Genomic DNA, 19,431 nt, shown 5'->3' with positions numbered 1-19,431 from the left:
CAAGTACTCGGTTCTACCAGTACACATTTCCCTTTTCAGATCAAAGATTAATTTAATTAACGCAATATTCAGTAACAAATTCTCATATCGGGATCACAGAAATGTATTTAGGGAATTTGGAAGTTTTAAAAGGTCTGAAGCAAATGAAAGCTCTCAAAGGTTTTAAATTCTTTAACAGATATATAGTTAGAAGATACTCCAAATGATAAGCACAAGAACGCCCTGGACAGCCGAACAAGGGGCCAGGTACACGCGCGCGGGGCGATTTCTTCAGTAGGTAGATAAGTACGAAATTTTAAAACGAAGAACTTGATTCCACACGTGTTCACAGAGACAATAAATCAGAACGCTCCGTTTAGTTATTCATAGAATACAATATAAATCAGTACACTTACGAAGTTGTTCAAGCAATAATTTCGTAATTCCTACGCGATCCACTCTTAGTTGAATACGGGCAATTTCTACTTAAATGTTTACATTCTTGACTTTTCTCAGTCACCTAACAAACACGCCAAAGGTCATAAAGTTATAACCAGGTCCCTTCTCACACATTTTGTTCTAATATGAATTTATCATTTTTAAGAAATCGTATCAGGATTCCAGAAATGTGATTTGTAAACTCTGATCCGTCGATTATGATTTCCTCATACAAAATTTTCCTTTAAATATTGCTCTATCAGGGTCACAGAAATCCAAGGAGCTGCAGAAGATATGATAAAACACCATTTTATTCGGTTTATCTGGCATAAATCTCTGTTTTAAAAACAGTTGTATTAGGAACAAAGAAATGGAACGTCTGATTTCTCAATACACTCCTTCTCAAGTACTCGGTTCTACCAGTACACATTTCCCTTTTCAGATCAAAGATTAATTTAATTAACGCAATATTCAGTAACAAATTCTCATATCGGGATCACAGAAATGTATTTAGGGAATTTGGAAGTTTTAAAAGGTCTGAAGCAAATGAAAGCTTTTAGAGGAGTCTCAAAGGTTTTAAATTCTTTAACAGATATAACAGAAAAACGTAGTTAGGGGTTTTAAGATACTCCAAATGATAAGCAGAAAACAAGAACGCCCTGGACAGCCGAACAAGGGGCCAGGTACACGCGCGCGGGGCGAGTTTCTTCAGAAGTAGGTAGATAAGTACCTTTAATAAAAATAGAAATTTTAAAACGAAGAACTTGATTCCACACGTGTTCACAGAGACAATAAATCAGAACGCTCCGTTTAGTTATTCATAGAATACAATATAAATCAGTACACTTACGAAGTTGTTCAAGCAATAATTTCGTAATTCCTACGCGATCCACTCTTAGTTGAATACGGGCAATTTCTACTTAAATGGGTAGTTTACAAGGAGTTTATTTCCATCTGCATCCATTAAGGTATCCACTTCATTGCTTCCCGAATGTATTCATATTCGCCTCGTGTAAATTTCCCAGAAATGCACGGCTAGAATGTAACCGCTTGTTAATAGAGCAATTTTGTTTTGCTTTATTATCCTAATTCCATGTTTATTTCCATCGGTTACACATAATTTGTTGGAATGTATGTATTTCCGTTTGATTAGTTCTACAGGTGCTGTAGGTCATTATGTTCTCCTGGTAACCGGAGCAAAAGTTCTTTTTTTTTAACAGCCACCTTGTATTGATCGTATTTTCCTGATACAAACATTCCCGGAAATCTATCCAAAAATAAAATGTTGCTCCTGTTTCTATTGATACTAAACAAATACCTCCTTGTTAATTATTTCATCGTGGTGGTCGGAAAAAACACCTTTCGCCTATTACAGGGACGTTCTTGAACTTTTTCAGTAAAACAAAGCCGTCAAACCTCCATGTTCATAATGTCCTCCTGGTAGCTAAAGTGACAAGACCTTTAATTAAGACTAATAATAATAATAATTTTCATGTTCTCCTGGTAACTAGTAAAATTATCGTTTCTTTATGGATTAGGCTACAGCTACTATTTGCATTGAGAGCAGATACACCTCTTATTACACACTCCTAACACAAAGTTCCTTAATAAAAAAAACTACTGAGGTAGAAACATACCTCCTTGTTTATTATGTCGGGATAGCAAAAAAAATTGCGAGGTTCTTATGTAATTAGAATAGAAACCCTTGGACTCCTGTTACATCCTATTAATTCAAACGTTTCCAGAAGTTTCTAAGTAGAACGATACCTCCTCATATATTATGTTTTTTTGGCGGCCAGAGATAATTTACTAGGTTTGAGTAACAGATACACCACTAGCAGTGGAAATCATTCCTCTCTTAATATAAAAATTCTGACCTCAAAGCCCTTGTAATCGAGAAATTTAATAGAACGCTGAAAGCACGAACGTGGCGATTTTTCAATCTATACAATAAAGGCTTAGACATGGAACGTTCCTACCGATGTTAGAAAAATATCTCCCCGCTTATTATGTACTGTACGTTAGGGCCCCCCCCCCCCTCACGCTTATCATACTTTCCTGATACAAAGGTTCTCAAAAGACCTCTTTGTTTATTAAGTTTTTCTGGCAGCCACAGAAATTACACAAGATCTGTTTTAACAAATACTTAAGGTTTTCCTTTAATTCAACATTGACCAAAGCTCAAAATTCAAATGAAAGTAATTTTATTTTATTTTATCTTAAGTTTGGAAAGAATCCATGCGATATTAAGTAAGAGAGATTAAGTAAGAGAGAAGATGAAGACGAGAAGATCGAAGAAAATAAAATCTCAAGAATCTCAAGTATCTCAAAAATCTCAAGAATCTTAAGAATCTCAACTCAAAAAATTCAAAAATCTCAATAACCCCAAAAATCTCAAGAATCTGAATAATTTCAAGAATCTTAAGAATCTCAAGAATCTCAAGTATCTCAAGAATAACAAAAATCTCAAGAATCTGAAGGATCTGAAAAATCTGAAGAATCTAAAAAATCTCAAGAATCTTAAGAATCTCAAGAATCTCAAGAATTTAAAAAATTTCAATCACCCCAAAAATCTCGAGTCTCAAGAATCACTAGAATCTCAATTATCTCAAGAATCTGAAGAATCTCCAGAATCTCAAAAATCTCAGGAATGTGCAGAATTTCAAGATCTCAAGAATCTTAAGAATCTCAAGAATTTCAAAAATCTCAATAACCCCAAAACTCTCAAGAGTCTCAATAATCGCAAGAATCTCAAGAATCTCAAGAATCTCAAGAATGTGAAGAATCTCAACTCAAGAAATTCAAAAATCTCAATAATCCCAAAAATCTCAAGAATCTGAATAATTTCAAGAATCTTAAGAATCTCAAGAATCTCAAGTATCTCAAGAATAACAAAAATCTCAAGAATCTGAAGAATCTGAAGGATCTGAAAAATCGGAAGAATCTAAAAAATCTCAAGAATCTTAAGAATCTCAAGAATCTCAAGAATCTCAAGAATCTCAAGAATCTCAAGAATCTTAAGAATCTCAAGAATTTAAAAAATTTCAATCACCCCAAAAATCTCGAGTCTCAAGAATCACAAGAATCTCAAGAATCTGAAGAATCTCCAGAATCTCAAAAATCTCAGGAATGTGCAGAATTTCAAGATCTCAAGAATCTTAAGAATCTCAAGAATTTCAAAAATCTCAATAACCCCAAAACTCTCAAGAGTCTCAATAATCGCAAGAATCTCAAGAATCTCAAGAATCTCAAGAATCTCAAGAATGTGAAGAATCTCAACTCAAGAAATTCAAAAATCTCAATAATCCCAAAAATCTCAAGAATCTGAATAATTTCAAGAATCTTAAGAATCTCAAGAATCTCAAGTATCTCAAGAATAACAAAAATCTCAAGAATCTGAAGGATCTGAAAAATCTGAAGAATCTAAAAAATCTCAAGAATCTTAAGAATCTCAAGAATCTCATGAATCTCAAGAATCTCAAGAATTTAAAAAATTTCAATCACCCCAAAAATCTCGAGTCTCAAGAATCACAAGAATCTCAATTATCTCAAGAATCTGAAGAATCTCCAGAATCTCAAAAATCTCAGGAATGTGCAGAATTTCAAGATCTCAAGAATCTTAAGAATCTCAAGAATTTCAAAAATCTCAATAACCCCAAAACTCTCAAGAGTCTCAATAATCGCAAGAATCTCAAGAATCTCAAAAATCTCAAGAATCTGAAGAATCTCAACTCAAGAAATTCAAAAATCTCAATAACCCCAAAAATCTCAAGAATCGGAAGAATTTCAAGAATCTTAAGAGTCTCAAGAATCCCAAGTATCTCAAGAATCACAAAAATCTCAAGAATCTGAAGAATCTGAAGGATCTGAAAAATCTGAAGAATCTAAAAAATCTCAAGAATCTTAAGAATCTCAAGAATTTAAAAAATCTCAATCACCCCAAAAATCTCAAGAGTCTCAAGAATCACAAGAATCTCAATTATCTCAAGAATCTGAAGAATCTCAAAAATCTCAGGAATCTGCAGAATTTCAAGATCTCAAGAATCTTATGAATCTCAATAATCGCAAGAATCTCAAAAATCTCAAGAATCTCCAGAATCTCAAAAATCTCAGGAATGTGCAGAATTTCAAGATCTCAAGAATCTTAAGAATCTCAAGAATTTCAAAAATCTCAATAACCCCAAAACTCTCAAGAGTCTCAATAATCGCAAGAATCTCAAGAATCTCAAAAATCTCAAGAATGTGAAGAATCTCAACTCAAGAAATTCAAAAATCTCAATAATCCCAAAAATCTCAAGAATCTGAATAATTTCAAGAATCTTAAGAATCTCAAGAATCTCAAGTATCTCAAGAATAACAAAAATCTCAAGAATCTGAAGGATCTGAAAAATCTGAAGAATCTAAAAAATCTCAAGAATCTTAAGAATCTCATGAATCTCAAGAATCTCAAGAATTTAAAAAATTTCAATCACCCCAAAAATCTCGAGTCTCAAGAATCACAAGAATCTCAATTATCTCAAGAATCTGAAGAATCTCCAGAATCTCAAAAATCTCAGGAATGTGCAGAATTTCAAGATCTCAAGAATCTTAAGAATCTCAAGAATTTCAAAAATCTCAATAACCCCAAAACTCTCAAGAGTCTCAATAATCGCAAGAATCTCAAGAATCTCAAAAATCTCAAGAATCTGAAGAATCTCAACTCAAGAAATTCAAAAATCTAAATAACCCCAAAAATCTCAAGAATCCGAAGAATTTCAAGAATCTTAAGAGTCTCAAGAATCCCAAGTATCTCAAGAATCACAAAAATCTCAAGAATCTGAAGAATCTGAAGGATCTGAAAAATCTGAAGAATCTAAAAAATCTCAAGAATCTTAAGAATCTCAAGAATCTAATGAATCTCAAAAATCTCAAGAATCTTAAGAATCTCAAGAATTTAAAAAATCTCAATCACACCAAAAATCTCAAGAGTCTCAAGAATCACAAGAATCTCAATTATCTCAGGAATCTGCCGAATTTCAAGATCTCAAGAATCTTATGAATCTCAATAATCGCAAGAATCTCAAAAATCTCAACAATCTCAAGAATCTCAAGAATCTTAAGAATCTAAAGAATTTCAAAAATCTCAATAGCCTGAAAACTCTCAAGAATCTCAAGAGTCATAAGAATCTCAAGAATGTTAAGAATCTCAAGAATCTCCAGAATCTCAAGAAACACAAGAATCTCAAAAATCTCAAGAACTTCAAGAAACTCCAAAACATTCATCATGTAGAAAGCCTAATAAATGTCAAAAATCTTACGAAATGTAAAATCTTGCAAATTTGCTTAACATATACACTGTGGACTAAGAGGAAAAACCCCGTCCAAGCGTATTATACTCTCCTAATACAAAGGTTCCCAGTTTAAGTAAAGAGACATTCCAACTGAACCTATATAAGATACCTCCTTGTTTATTACGTTTTCCTGGCAGACAGAGAAAACTACAATGATAGTGGCCCGGCAGACAGTTTTGGAGAGGTCTAATCCCCCGCCCCTCAGTAAAAGGAAAATGCAAATGACCCTTTCCCTAGAATCATCATTACTACTACTAGATTTACACTTGCACTAGGTATTAGGAGCAAAAACCCTCCTCGTTTATTATGTTCTCCTAATACAAAAGTCCCTGAAAGCTCTATAGCTATAGCTATAGAAAGAGTTTATTTGCTTGGCATAATCGTTTTACTTACTCTACAACCGAAAATCTCCCAGGGCCGAGAATATCTGTTTACAATCACCTCAGGATGGCCGAAAAGAAACGAAAAAGATGAATGGTAAATACAAATTGATACAAATCCGGGGACAACCGAGCTGGAATAACTCCTGAATGAAAACATAGCGTCCTTTAATGTCATATCCCTTTTTATCTCGTTTTCCAAATACGAGATGAAAGACGAAATTCTTTGCGCTAAAGACGCAAAGCCCGACCACCGCCGTCGAGATGTAACGCAATTAGAAGAACATCAAAGCGATGTTTATTTAAACGTTCTCCACTTAAATCGCTAATTCGATGGCGAATTTTGAAATATTAATTAATTATTTATCAAATTTACCTCCTCGACTTTGGTAAATTTACCGTGGAAGCGGCTGTAATACTTAAAATTTGATGGGAAGTTTTCGTCGCGCGCGCGTCTGATAAACTTCCTTAATGTAATATTAAAGTAAGCCCACCCCAATTTAGAGTGGAAAGGTTAAATGCGAGATTATAAATTAATTAATTCGGTTCGGTGGCAACTGGCGCGGTTTTTGTATTGGTGGTCGATAATGAAGCCGAAGTTTTTGATTGCGACCGTTAACGAAGTTAAAGTTCTGTTTCATTTGTCGCAGTTTGTGATGGGAATGCTTTATTCAGAGGGTAGTCTTCTTCTATCTCCGGTTGGGGATGAAAGCTAGAGAAAGATAAAACATTCAAAAGGTCTTTTGAAACCATCTGGCATTACTTCGGATTTAGGTATACCTTTAATTGTTAGCGATACATGCGCTAATAGAATATAGTTTAATTAATTAGCAATAACGCTAATTAATTATGACATAGTCCTATGATGATAAGATCGTCAATTACATGTTAATCCCATTGAATTCGCAGCAAAATAATGAATTATCTATAAATACCCCAAGATGCGTAAGCAAACGCTTGTCTGCACCTTGAAATTAAGAAAGATACTGGAGTGGAATATAATTCCATTCTATTTAGAGCATTAAAAATTGATTCGACACTTAAGAAGTGGACAAACATGGTTAGCACGTATGTAGGTATTTGATTGGGAATAAAGCGAATTAATTAGGACTTAATTATGCTTTATTTTCTCATCCCCAAATTAGGCGATATCACCTAATCATTCTAGATTACTAATTAGGCTTTGAAGTGCCACGAAAGATCGTAATAGTTTGCAGGTTTCAAAAAGTGCAATTAATTGAATTTTAATTACCTAGAAGCAGATGTGTTAATTATTTCCGGCTACACATTCCTTTAGCACAATATCCGAAGAACTACCCTAGAAAGGACAAGGTAACCAACACTAGGACACTAATTGGCAGTAAAGAGATACCTTAATTGACTAATTAATTCGAAAAATTGAAATTTTCAACAGAATAAAGCAGGGATTAATCACCAGATTAATTAGTAGTTAACACGTTATTGATGTATTAGCTGGTAATTAAGATCTAATTGCTTGCAATTAGGAATTACATGAAAAAAACATGTCGCGTAGTGAACCTACCCTTAAAGTACAAAGGTAATTGATTACTATTGTGGAAACTTTTGAACTAGTAGCCGAATCTTGGAACTGTTTGAAATTATGGATTCTACAGACCACATTCTATAAGAAAATTTTTTTTTCGGGTCGATCTGAGACAATTTTTTTTTCGGGGCTCAAAAAAAGGCAGTGTATAACCTTCCTTTTTTACCAAAAATCGACTGCACCAAAATTTCTCGGGGAAACACTTTTTCTTATTAATTTTGGTGCGTAGAATCCAAAACAATTCGTACTTTTTCGATCAGACTTCTCAATCAAAAGTTATAGACTAGAAACCAAATTCGAAAAAAAATTCAAAGGGCTGTAACTTTTGAACTAGTAGCCCAATCTTGGAACTGTTTGAAATTATGGATTCTACAGGCCACATTCTATAAGAAACTTTTTTTCCGGGTCGATCTGAGACAAAATTTTTTTCACGGTCGATCTGAGACAATTTTTTTTCAGGCCTCAAAAAAAGGCAGTGTATATACACTTCCTTTTTTACCAAAAATCGACTGCACCAAAATTTCTCGGGAAAACACTTGTTCTTATTAATTTTGGTGCGTAGAATCCAAAACAATTCGTACTTTTTCGATCAGACTTCTCAATCAAAAGTTATAGACTAGAAACCAATTTCGAAAATTCAAAGGGCTGTAACTTTTGAACTAGTAGCCCAATCTTTGAACTGTTTGAAATTGTGGATTCTATAGGCCACATTCTATAAGAAAATTTTTTTTCCGGGTCGATCTGAGACAATTTTTTTTTCGGGGCTCAAAAAAAGGCAGTGTATAACTTTCCTTTTTTACCAAAATTCGACTGCAACCAAAATTTCTCGGGAAAACACTTTTTCTTATTAATTTTGGTGCGTAAGAATCCAAAACAATTCCGTATGTTTTCGATTAGACCTCTTCAATCAAAAGTTATAGACTAGAAACCAATTTCGAAAAAATTCAAAGGGCTGTAACTTTTGAACTAGTAGCCCAATCTTGGAACTGTCTGAAATTATGGATTCTACAGGCCACATTCTATAAGAAAATTTTTTTCCGGGTCGATCTGAGACAATTTTTTTTTCGCGCCTCAAAAAAAGGCAGTGTATAACCTTCCTTTTTTACCAAAAATAGACTACACCAAAATTTCTCGGGAAAACACTTTTTCATATTAATTTTGGTGCGTAGAATCCAAAACAATTCGTACTTTTTCGATTAGACTTCTCAATCAAAAGTTATGGACTAGAAAGCAATTTCGAAAGAAAATTCAAAGGGCTGTAACTTTTGAACTAGTAGCCCCATCTTGGAACTGTTTGAAATTATGGATTCTGCAGGCCACATTCTATAAGAAAATTTTTTTCCGGGTCGATCTGAGACAATTTTTTTTCGGGGCTCAAAAAAAGGCAGTGTATAACCTTCCTCTTTTACCAAAAATCGACTACACCAAAATTTATCGGGAAAACACTTTTTCTTATTAATTTGGGTGCGTAGAATCCAAATCAATTCGTACTTTTTCGATCAGACTTCTCAATCAAAAGTTAAGTATAGAGTAGAAACCAATTTCGAAAAAAAATTCAAAGGGCTGTAACTTTTGAACTAGTAACCCAATCTTGGAACTGTTTGAAATTATGGATTCTACAGGCCAAATTCTATAAGAAAATTTTTTCCGGGTCGATCTGAGACAATTTTTTTTCGGGGCTCAAAAAAAGGCAGTGTATAACCTTCCTCTTTTACCAAAAATCGACTACACCAAAATTTCTCGGGAAAACACTTTTTCTTATTAATTTGGGTGCGTAGAATCCAAATCAATTCGTACTTTTTCGATCAGACTTCTCAATCAAAAGTTATAGACTAGAAACCAATTTCGAAAAAAAATTCAAAGGGCTGTAACTTTTGAACTAGTAGCCCAATCTTGGAACTCTTTGAAATTATGGATTCTACAGGCCACATTCTATAAGAAAATTTTTTTCCGGGTCGATCTGAGACAATTTTTGTTCGGGGCTCAAAAAAGGCAGTGTATAACCTTCCTCTTTTACCAAAAATCGACTACACCAAAATTTCTCGGGAAAACACGTTTTCTTATTAATTTGGGTGCGTAGAATCCAAATCAATTCGTACTTTTTCGATCAGACTTCTCAATCAAAAGTTATAGACTAGAAACTAATTTCGAAAAAAAATTCAAAGGGCTGTAACTTTTGAAGTAGTAGCCCAATCTTGAAACTGTTTGAAATTCTGGATTCTACAGGCCACATTCTATAAGAAAATTTTTTTCCGGGTCGATCTGAGACAATTTTTTTTTCGGGCCTCAAAAAAGGGCAGTGTATAACCTTCCTTTTTTACCAAAAATCGACTACACCAGAATTTCTCGGGAAAACACTTTTTCTTATTAATTTGGGTGCGTAGGATCCAAAACAATTCGTACTTTTTCGATCAGACTTCTCAATCAAAAGTTATAGACTAGAAACCAAATTCGAAAAAAATTCAAAGGGCTGTAAGTATTGTCCAATTCGTCATAAAAATAACGCGCCCAGATTCTCGCACTGAACTTATAACGGTAATATTTCGGCTAAAAGCGTAAGGGTGAGTTTATAAATGTCGACCATTTGTTTCTGGATTGAGTGGAGTTTCTTTTTAAAGGGCAAAAAACGGCGACATTTAATGGCGGCTAATGCCGATGTTTCTATCGTTACGGAGATCAGTGGCCGGTGACCACACTTAAAAGGTATCTCGTACAAAAGGAGATCGTGGAAAATTTGCGTGGGATGTGTTCGTTAATGGAAACTCACGTGTATCCATGACAATGGAGCTGCTTTTCCTAAGATTTACGGCCGCAGTTTTTCTCCAATTTGTTTTCCACGAAACGAAAGCCATTCCACGTTTGTAACTTTAACGGAAACTATCGCGAGATGTTTATTGCACTTTTATGACGTTTGAACTGCGGAGAAGTGTCAGGGTCACAGAAAGGAGGTGTTGGATCGCCTGATAAGGATTGTATTTGAATAACAGAAATGCAAACGAGTATGAAACTTGATTTCAAACAACTTCTTATCTATTATGCTCTCCTGATACATACTAGAGGTAAATTAGTAGCACAGGACCGCATCAAAGTGTAAAATCCAATCAATGTATCAAAAGTACAGGAATCTAAAGAGGTCACATAGCAACTAACCTCACCCCCTAGTACAAATTTACCTCTTAGGAATTATTGTAGCTGTTCCCAGACACGTAAAAGGGTGTAAGTTTCCCTTCTCATTTTTCTCTTCGCACGCATTATGTCAGCCTAATACCAAATCCCTAAAAATTGATGTGCTTGCACCGCAAAGGCGAAAGAAGATTTACAATTAAATGTCAGTTACATTCTCAGGGGTAATGTTCTTCTGCTATGAACTGCGACCTTAAATATAACTGTAATAGGGCCCCAGAAATGTGAGAGGATAAGAATTTATTGTCACGAAACGTATCCTTCACTGTTCCCCTTAACACAAACTGTCAATATTAAGACTTCGGAAATGTCAGCAGGTTTTAAAAATAATTTTCACCTTTTCCTACACTATGATTTCTAAAAATTGATGTATAAGGGTCACAGAAACGCTAAATGTAAAAATAGACAGTTTCTCGGGTATTAAGTTTGCCTGAAAACTGCAGTAAACAGAAATGAGCGTAATTCATTATCAGGAAACATTTTACTTGTTCTGCTCTCCTGATACATGCAAATTGGCAAGATCGGGAACGCAGAAACAAAAGAAGGTTGAATATTGGTATTCAAACCAATCAAGCGATCACAGAAACGCAATAATGTAGATAATAAGTAGTCTGCCAGCGTCTCAGGATGCGTTACCCTAATATTTAGTACTATGATTGTAGCAGTTCTTAGAAACCTAAACATTGTCAGGCATCATCTCTTTTCTTAAGATCTTCTGATACAAACTTCCTCATGCAAACTGATTGTTAAGATCAGGATCACAAAAAAGTCTGACTCATAGAAACGCAAGAATGTGAAAAATCACCTATCCATGATCTATGGTTCCCTGATATGAATTTATTGTAACAGCTTCCGGAAGCGTAAGAAGGTGTGAAAATTTATCATTCGGGCAGCATCTCACGCGTTCTTCCCCCTGATGCGAATTATTTTTTACAAATTGTCAATTAGGACCTCAGAAAGTGTAAAAGAGTGTGACTGGTTACGTCTGATTTTTCCTGTTTCCCTGGTATAAAGTTTCCTCTGCAAATTGGTAACATCGGAAACGCAGAAACAGAAGACTGTTGCATATTGGTCGTGAAACACCTCCTTACACATATGTCGTAGCAGGGTCACAGAAACACAAGAAGGTATAAAATAATTTCTCAGATACATTCGCATCGTGCTTCCGCGATATTTTTCTCCCTTTGAAATTTTAACGAAATTGCAAAATCGGAGGCAGGTGTATAGTCCCTTTCATGACACAAACTTCCTTATACAAAGTGGCCAGTATCAAGACTACATAAACGCAAAAAAATCAAAGCTCAGACCTACTTAAAATTAAGGTATCAGGATCGCAGAAACGTAAAATATAAGAGGGCGTCATTGTCAGTGTCACACAATCGTACTTATGTTCTGCTCTCTTTCTACAAACTGTCCACGATCCCAAAACGTGCAAGGATATGAAAACCTATTGCCAGGTAAAGGTAAATCTTCTACAAGTTATCCAATTCAGGATCACAGAATCGCAAGGAGGTCAAAATTGATTGTGATACCGTCTCAAGCACTGCGTCCATGATTTCTTTCTTAAAAGGTACTGCAATAATATCTCAGACATGCAGGAGAATGTAAATTCTGAATTTCTCACTTATACTGTTCTCCCGACACAAACTTGGCATTGAAAGATCAGGAGCACAAATGCCAAGAAGGTTCAAAATTGATGCTTAGACGTACTCTCGCCTAAACTTTCAGAATTGATGTATCAGGATCACAAAATGTACAGTCTCAGGTGTAATGTATACCGGATTTAAATTTATTTCGGAAAAATGTGTTTAACATAACCTCATAAACGTAAAAGAACGTAAAATTCATTGTAAAGCAATAGTTTGCTCCTAATACAAAGTTCCTGTCACAGTTTCTAAAGACTGGGGCTTGAGAAGCTCAAGAGATCGTTTAAAACTGATGGTCGGACAGTTTTTCATTCCTTCTGACCTCCTGGTACCAACCCTCATTTTTGAAAATTAATGTATTAAAACCACATGATCGGCAAAAGGTCTAAAATTACTTGTAACCGACCTCCTCAGATGTTGTTTCCCTAAAATGAATGTCTCATTAAAATTACTATTAAAATGATTACAGAATCGTGAGAAAGTCAGGAAATCCCTTATTTATTATGTTCCCCTGAACGAAAAAGGAGGTGAAATTCATTACCCCGACAACACGCCGTTCATTTTGATCTGCTGATTTAAACCTATTCATTCAAGATCAGGATCACAGAAACGCAAGATCGTTTAAAATTGGTTGTCCCAAGGGTTCTGTTTTCCTAGCATCAATTTCTCTAGAATGAACTATTGTAGGACGTAGAAACTTTAGAGGGTGCAAAATCCATTATCAATACAAAATTTCAGTTATCCTGTTTTCCTGTGACAAGTCTTCTTCTATAGATCAGAGCTACAGACACGCAAGAACGTTCAAAATTGGTTGTTTCCAGTGTTCTGTTTCCCTGGCATCAATGTCTCTTATACGATCTATTGTAAGATTTCCTCAGAAGCTTGAGAGGCTGTAAAACTCATTATCAATACAAAATCTCGGTTATCCTGCTTCCCTGTTACAAATATTCTTTTACAAATTTTCAAGATCAGGATCACAAAAACGCAAGATCGTTTAAAATTTGTTGTCTCAAGTGTTCTGTTTTCCAAGCATCAATATTTCTAATACGAACTATTGTAGCACGCCCTCGGAAATTTTAGAGGGTGTAAAATCTATTATCAATACAAAATCTCCGTTATTCTGCTTTCCTGTTACAACATTTCTTTTACAAATGTTCAAGATCAGGATCACAGAAAAGGAAGATCGTTTAAAACTGGTTATCTAACTGTAAGGTGTTATATTTCCCTGGCATGAAATTGTAAGGTTTCCTCAGAAACTTTAGAGAGTGTAAAATTAATTATCAATAAAAAATCTCAGTTATCCTGCTTTCCTGTTACAAATTTTCTTTTACAAATGTTCAAGATCAGGATCACAGAAACGCAAGATCGTTTAAAATTTGTTGTTGCAAGTGTTCTGTTTTCCTGGAATCAATACTTCTAATACAAACTATTGTAGGACGCCCTCATAAACTTTTGAGGGTGCAAAATCCATTATCAGTACAAAATCTCAGTTATTTTGCTTTCCTGTTACAAGTTTTCTTCTACAGATGTTGAAGATCAGGGCCACAGACACCAAAGAACGTTCCCGTTTCTCTGGCATCAATTTGTCTCATACGGTCTATTGTAAAATTTCCTCAGAAGCTTGAGAGGGTGTAAAACCCATTATAAATACAAAATCTCCGTTATCCTGCTTTCCTGTTACAAATTTTCTACAAATGTTCAAGATCAGGGTCACAGAAACGCAAGATTGTTTAAAATTGGTTATTTCAAGAGTTCTGTTTCCTTGACATCAATGTGTCTTTTACACGAATTATTGTAAGACGTCCTCAGAGGCTGTAAGGGGTGTATAATTCATTATCAATACAAAATCTCAGTTACTCTGTTTTTTTGTTACAAGATCAGGACAACGGAAGAGGGGTTGGTTGCCAGAAACCTTTTCGAGCAGTATGTCGGCTTCATAGAATCCCTCTTCTTATAAATAAGTTATCAGGATCGCAAGGAAGCGTGAAGAAAACTTGCAGTCAAACACCTTGTCAGATATAAGTACTATGTTTCACTGAATTCACCCCTTAAAGGGTGTTGTAACAGAATCACAGAAACGGTCAAACTCAATGACAAGCTGTTACCCTGATACAGAACTACGAGTTTAGACGATCAGAGATACATAAGCGGCTCTAAATCGCTCACTAAATCCCTTCTCGCATATTACGCTAGCCTTATTCAAGAACAGGATCACAGAAGACGGTGTAAAATTGGTTGCTCGTTATTACTTTTTCCTTACAGAACACGAAAAAGCTTAAAACAAGACCTCACTTCCTCTGTCATCCTGATACACACCTACCTCTTCAGATTGTTAAAATCAGGAACACAGAAAAGGATACAAAATCTAGTTAAGATTGAAGTAACAGGACTACATAACCGCACGAGAGTGGAAACTTTAGTGAAACCCACAAGCCTAAGTGGTCGTTAGAAGGAAATTGGGCGCGACATTTGAATTTTTGAATAATACGAAGTTAGTAATGGACTGCTTAGCTTAGCCGAAATTGATATTGAAAACAGTCCAGAAAAAGTGACAGAACTTTCCGCTAGATTTATGGACGTCTCTTGTCCCAAATTTGTTTTCCATTACACACAACAAGAGTTGCGAAAAGTTTATCATAGTTTTACGGCGCTTAAACTACAAAGAACTCGGCTTAACGCGCCGTTTGAAAGGAAGAGGAATGGCGCACTTTATCAAACTTTTACAACGTCTACCATATTGCATGATATATACATAATGGCGGCGTACGATCGCGGAATCTTTATGCACGTACGCGAAGGGGAGATTTAGCGAACGTTTGCCGAGTATCGATTGTCATCTTCTCCGTGCCAATATTGTTAGAACAACGTTTGCGAGATGCAGCTTTCATTTTCGTATTAAGCTCCTTCGGTTATAGCAAGCTTTACGTTGGATGTGTTGCAGGGGCGTCCTACAATACAATTTGACCCACTCTTCTAAATATGTTAACTCTCGTCTACTGTAAAAAGCCCTAAAAGCGAAACTCATTCATGCCTCTAATGACTACAAGAGTAACTTTAGTCCTTAGGGTCACTTTACAGCCCTTAGGGTCCCCAAAACCCACATCTCTATACATAGTGTAGTAGGGTTTTCAATTCCTGATGGCCTCCATAGTCTCAAGAGTCTCTACAGTGTTTACTCAAGGACCTCCATGGGGTTTTGAGGGTAATTCAATTTGTGAGTGGTATCTTTAGGATACGCATGGCGGCTGAGTTGTTTTAGGTCTCTCAATGGTATCCGCAAAGTCCTTAGAATTCCTCCAGGGCTCCCGAAGCATATAAATGATGTTTTCCCGGATCCCGGGATTGTGGAGAAAGTCTCTTTAGTCGGCCTTCAGTAGGCTTTAAAGGGTCCTCGTAAGGAACCCAGAAGGTTCCTAGAGAGTCCCTAGGAGGCCGGTAATAAGCTCTCGTTTTTAATTAAAAAAAAATGTATAAGGCCCCAAATTGGAATTACAAGCCTAAATTTAGCGTTCTGATTTGGAAGTAGCGACTCTAGCAGTATACGCAGCAAATAAGGAGGCCGAATTACAAACAATTTTATACGACTTTCTTTTCTAATTAAGAAAAATGTATAAGCCGAGTCAGGGCGGAAAAGTCCTCTAGAATTAGAAATGCAGGTCATATTTGAGGTTAGAGGTCAAAATTTTAATGATTCAATGTTGCCTTTAATTACAGTAAGACTTTTGTTTATACTGGGAGGTATTCCATACTCCCTAGACCCCCCAGTTATAGGTTCGATGGTGTTATGCAGAAAACGGAAACGAGAGCAGCGAGGAAGACTGTTTTGGTGGAGAATGTAACATCGGGGGGTCTGCAGAAAACGGAAACGAGAGGGGCGAGACAGACTGTTTTGGTGGACAATATAACACCGGGGGGTCTGGGGGGTATGGAATACCCCCCAGAAACACATTCCATGGATATGGATGATTCCATGTTTCCTTTAATTACAGTAAGATTTTTGTATATACTGGGAGGTATTCCATACCCCCTAGACCCCCCAGTGATAGGTTCGATAGTGTTCTGCAGAAAACGGAAACGAGAGGGGAGAGGCAGACTGTTTTGTGGACAATATAACACCGGGGGGTCTGGGGGGTATGGAATACCCCCCAGAAACACATTTAATGAATGATTCCATGTTTCCTTTAATTACAAGAGACTTTTGTATATACTGGGAGGTATTCCATACCCCCTAGCCCCCCAGTGATAGCTTCGATAGTGTTATGCAGAAAACGGAAAACGAGAGCGCCGAGGCAGACTGTTTTGGTGGGCAATATACCACTGGGGGATGTGGAGGATGTGGAATACCCCCAGAAACACTTTCCATGAATGATTCCATGTTTCCTTGAATTACAGTAACACTTTTGTATATACTGGGAGGTATTCCATACCCTCTAGACCCCCCAGTGACAGGTTCGATGGTGTTATGCAGAAAACGGAAACGAGAGGAGCGAGGCAGACTGTTTTGGTGGAGAATGTAACACCGGGGGTTCTGTGGGGTATGGAATACCCCCCAGAAACACTTTCCATGAATGATTCCATGTTTCCTTTAATTACAGTAAGACTTTTGTATATACTGGAAGGTATTCCATACCCCCTACACTCCCCAGTGATAGGTTCGATAGTGTTCTGCAGAAAACGGAAACGAGAGGGTAGAGGCAGACTGTTTTAGTGGACAGTGTAACACCGGGGGGTCTGGGGGTATGGAATACCCCCCCCCCCCCCAGAAACACATTTAATGAATGATTACATGTTTCCTTTAATTACAAGAGACTTTTGTATATACTGGGAGGTATTCCATACCCCCTAGACCCCCCAGTGATAGGTTCGAGTGTTCTGCAGAAAACGGAAACGAGAGGGGAGAGGCAGACTGTTTTAGTGGACAATATAACACCGGCGGGTCTGGGGGTATTCCCAGAAACACATTGCATGTCTCCTTTAATTACAGTAAGTCTTTTGTATATACTGGAAGGTATTTCATACCCCCTAGACCCCCCAGTGATAGGTTCGATGGTGTTATGCAGAAAACGGAAAACGAGAGGAGCGCGGCAGACTGTTTTGGTGGACAATATAACACCGGGGGGTCTGGAGGGTATGGAATACCCCCCAGAAACACTTTCCATGAATGATTCCATGTTCCCTTTAGTTACAGTAAGTCTTTTGTATATACTGGAAGGTATTCCATACCCCCTACACCCCCCAGTGATAGGTTCGATGGTGTTATGCAGAAAACGGAAACGAGAGGAGCGAGGCAGACTGTTTTGGTAGAGAATGTAACACCGGGGATTCTGTGGGGTATGGAATACCCCCCCCCCCCAGAAACACTTTCCATGAATGATTCCATGTTTCCTTTAATTACAGTAAGACTTTTGTATATACTGGAAGGTATTCCATACCCCCTACACCCCTCAGTGATAGGTTCGATAGTTTTCTGCAGAAAACGGAAACGAGAGGGGCGAGGCAGGATGTTTTGGTGGACAATATAACACCGGGGGTTCTGGGGGGTATGGAACACCCCCCAGAAACACTTTCCATGAATGATTCCATGTTTCCTTTAATTACAGTAAGACTTTTGTATATACTGGAAGGTATTCCATACCCCCTACACCCCTCAGTGATAGGTTCGATAGTTTTCTGCAGAAAACGGAAACGAGAGGGGCGAGGCAGGATGTTTTGGTGGACAATATAACACCGGGGGTTCTGGGGGGTATGGAACACCCCCCAGAAACACTTTCCATGAATGATTCCATGTTTCCTTTAATTACAGTAAGACTTTTGTATATACTGGAAGGTATTCCATACCCCCTACACCCCCCAGTGATAGGTTCGATAGTGTTCTGCAGAAAACGGAAACGAGAGGGGCGAGGCAGGATGTTTTGGTGGTCAATATAACACCGGGGGGTCTGGAATACCCCCCCCAGAAACACATTTCATGAATGATTCCATGTTTCCTTTAATTACAAGAGACTTTTGTATATAGTGGGAGGTATTCCATATCCCCTAGACTCCCCAGTGATAGGTTCGATAATTTTATGCAGAAAACGGAAACGAGAGCGCCGAGGCAGAGTGCTTTGGAAGAGAATGTAGCACCGGGGGGTCTGGGGGTATGGAATACCCCTCCAGAAACGCATTCCATGAATGATTCAATGTTTCTTTTAATTACAGTAAGACTTTTGTATATACGGGAAGGTATTCGGTACCACGTAGGCCTCCGGTGTTAGGTTTGATAGTGTTATGCAGAAAACGAGAGCGCCGAGGCTGTCTGTTTTGGCCCCCCAGAATCAAATTTCAAGGATGATTCAATATTTCCTTTAATTACAGTATGACTTTCGTATATACGGCGTGGAGGGGGTCCATGCCCCCCCAGAGATAGGTTCGATATCACTATGCAGAGAACTGAAATGATAGCGGATTACCGGCGATGCAGACTATTTTAGCCCAGATGGTAGCAGTGGGTGGTTTGGGGGGTATGAAATACCCCTGAGAAACACATTTCGTGAATGAGTCAATGCTTCCTTTAATTAGTGTAAGATCTTCGTATATACCTACTGGGGGAAAATTAGGTTCTAAATTCAAAGAAGTCCATAATTCGAGCAAGAAATGAAATTGAAGGTACAAATTCAGCGTCCTAATGAGCTTTATACTCAAGCAGCAGGAGACTATTTCAATAAGTAACAGTTTAAGGGGTCGATTAAAAACAAGACTATTATAACTAGATTGCTCCTGTCGTGTCTCTTGAAACGGTTTTAGGTTCGAGCACTAAATGGAACGCATTTAATTAAAATTTTAGGATACGGCCCGATGAATGGGAAAAAATTAACGTCGCGCGACGTCGTTCAAGCGCGAAAAGATAAAAAAAGAAATCTTCCACTTAA

General features: G+C 37.0%; 1 protein-coding gene across 4 annotated transcripts in view; it reads right to left on the bottom strand.

The window, feature by feature from the left end:
- LOC116180612 (sex peptide receptor-like) overlaps positions 1-19,431 on the bottom strand; it is a 561,029-nt gene that overhangs the window by 21,671 nt on the left and 519,927 nt on the right. The window lies entirely within an intron of this gene.

Source organism: Photinus pyralis, unplaced genomic scaffold (genome assembly GCF_008802855.1).
Source record: "Photinus pyralis isolate 1611_PpyrPB1 unplaced genomic scaffold, Ppyr1.3 Ppyr1.4_LG9, whole genome shotgun sequence".
In the NCBI taxonomy this organism is placed as follows: domain Eukaryota; kingdom Metazoa; phylum Arthropoda; class Insecta; order Coleoptera; family Lampyridae; genus Photinus; species Photinus pyralis.
The sequence above is the reverse complement of the archived record's forward strand: the minus strand, read 5'-3'. Positions and strand labels throughout refer to the sequence as shown.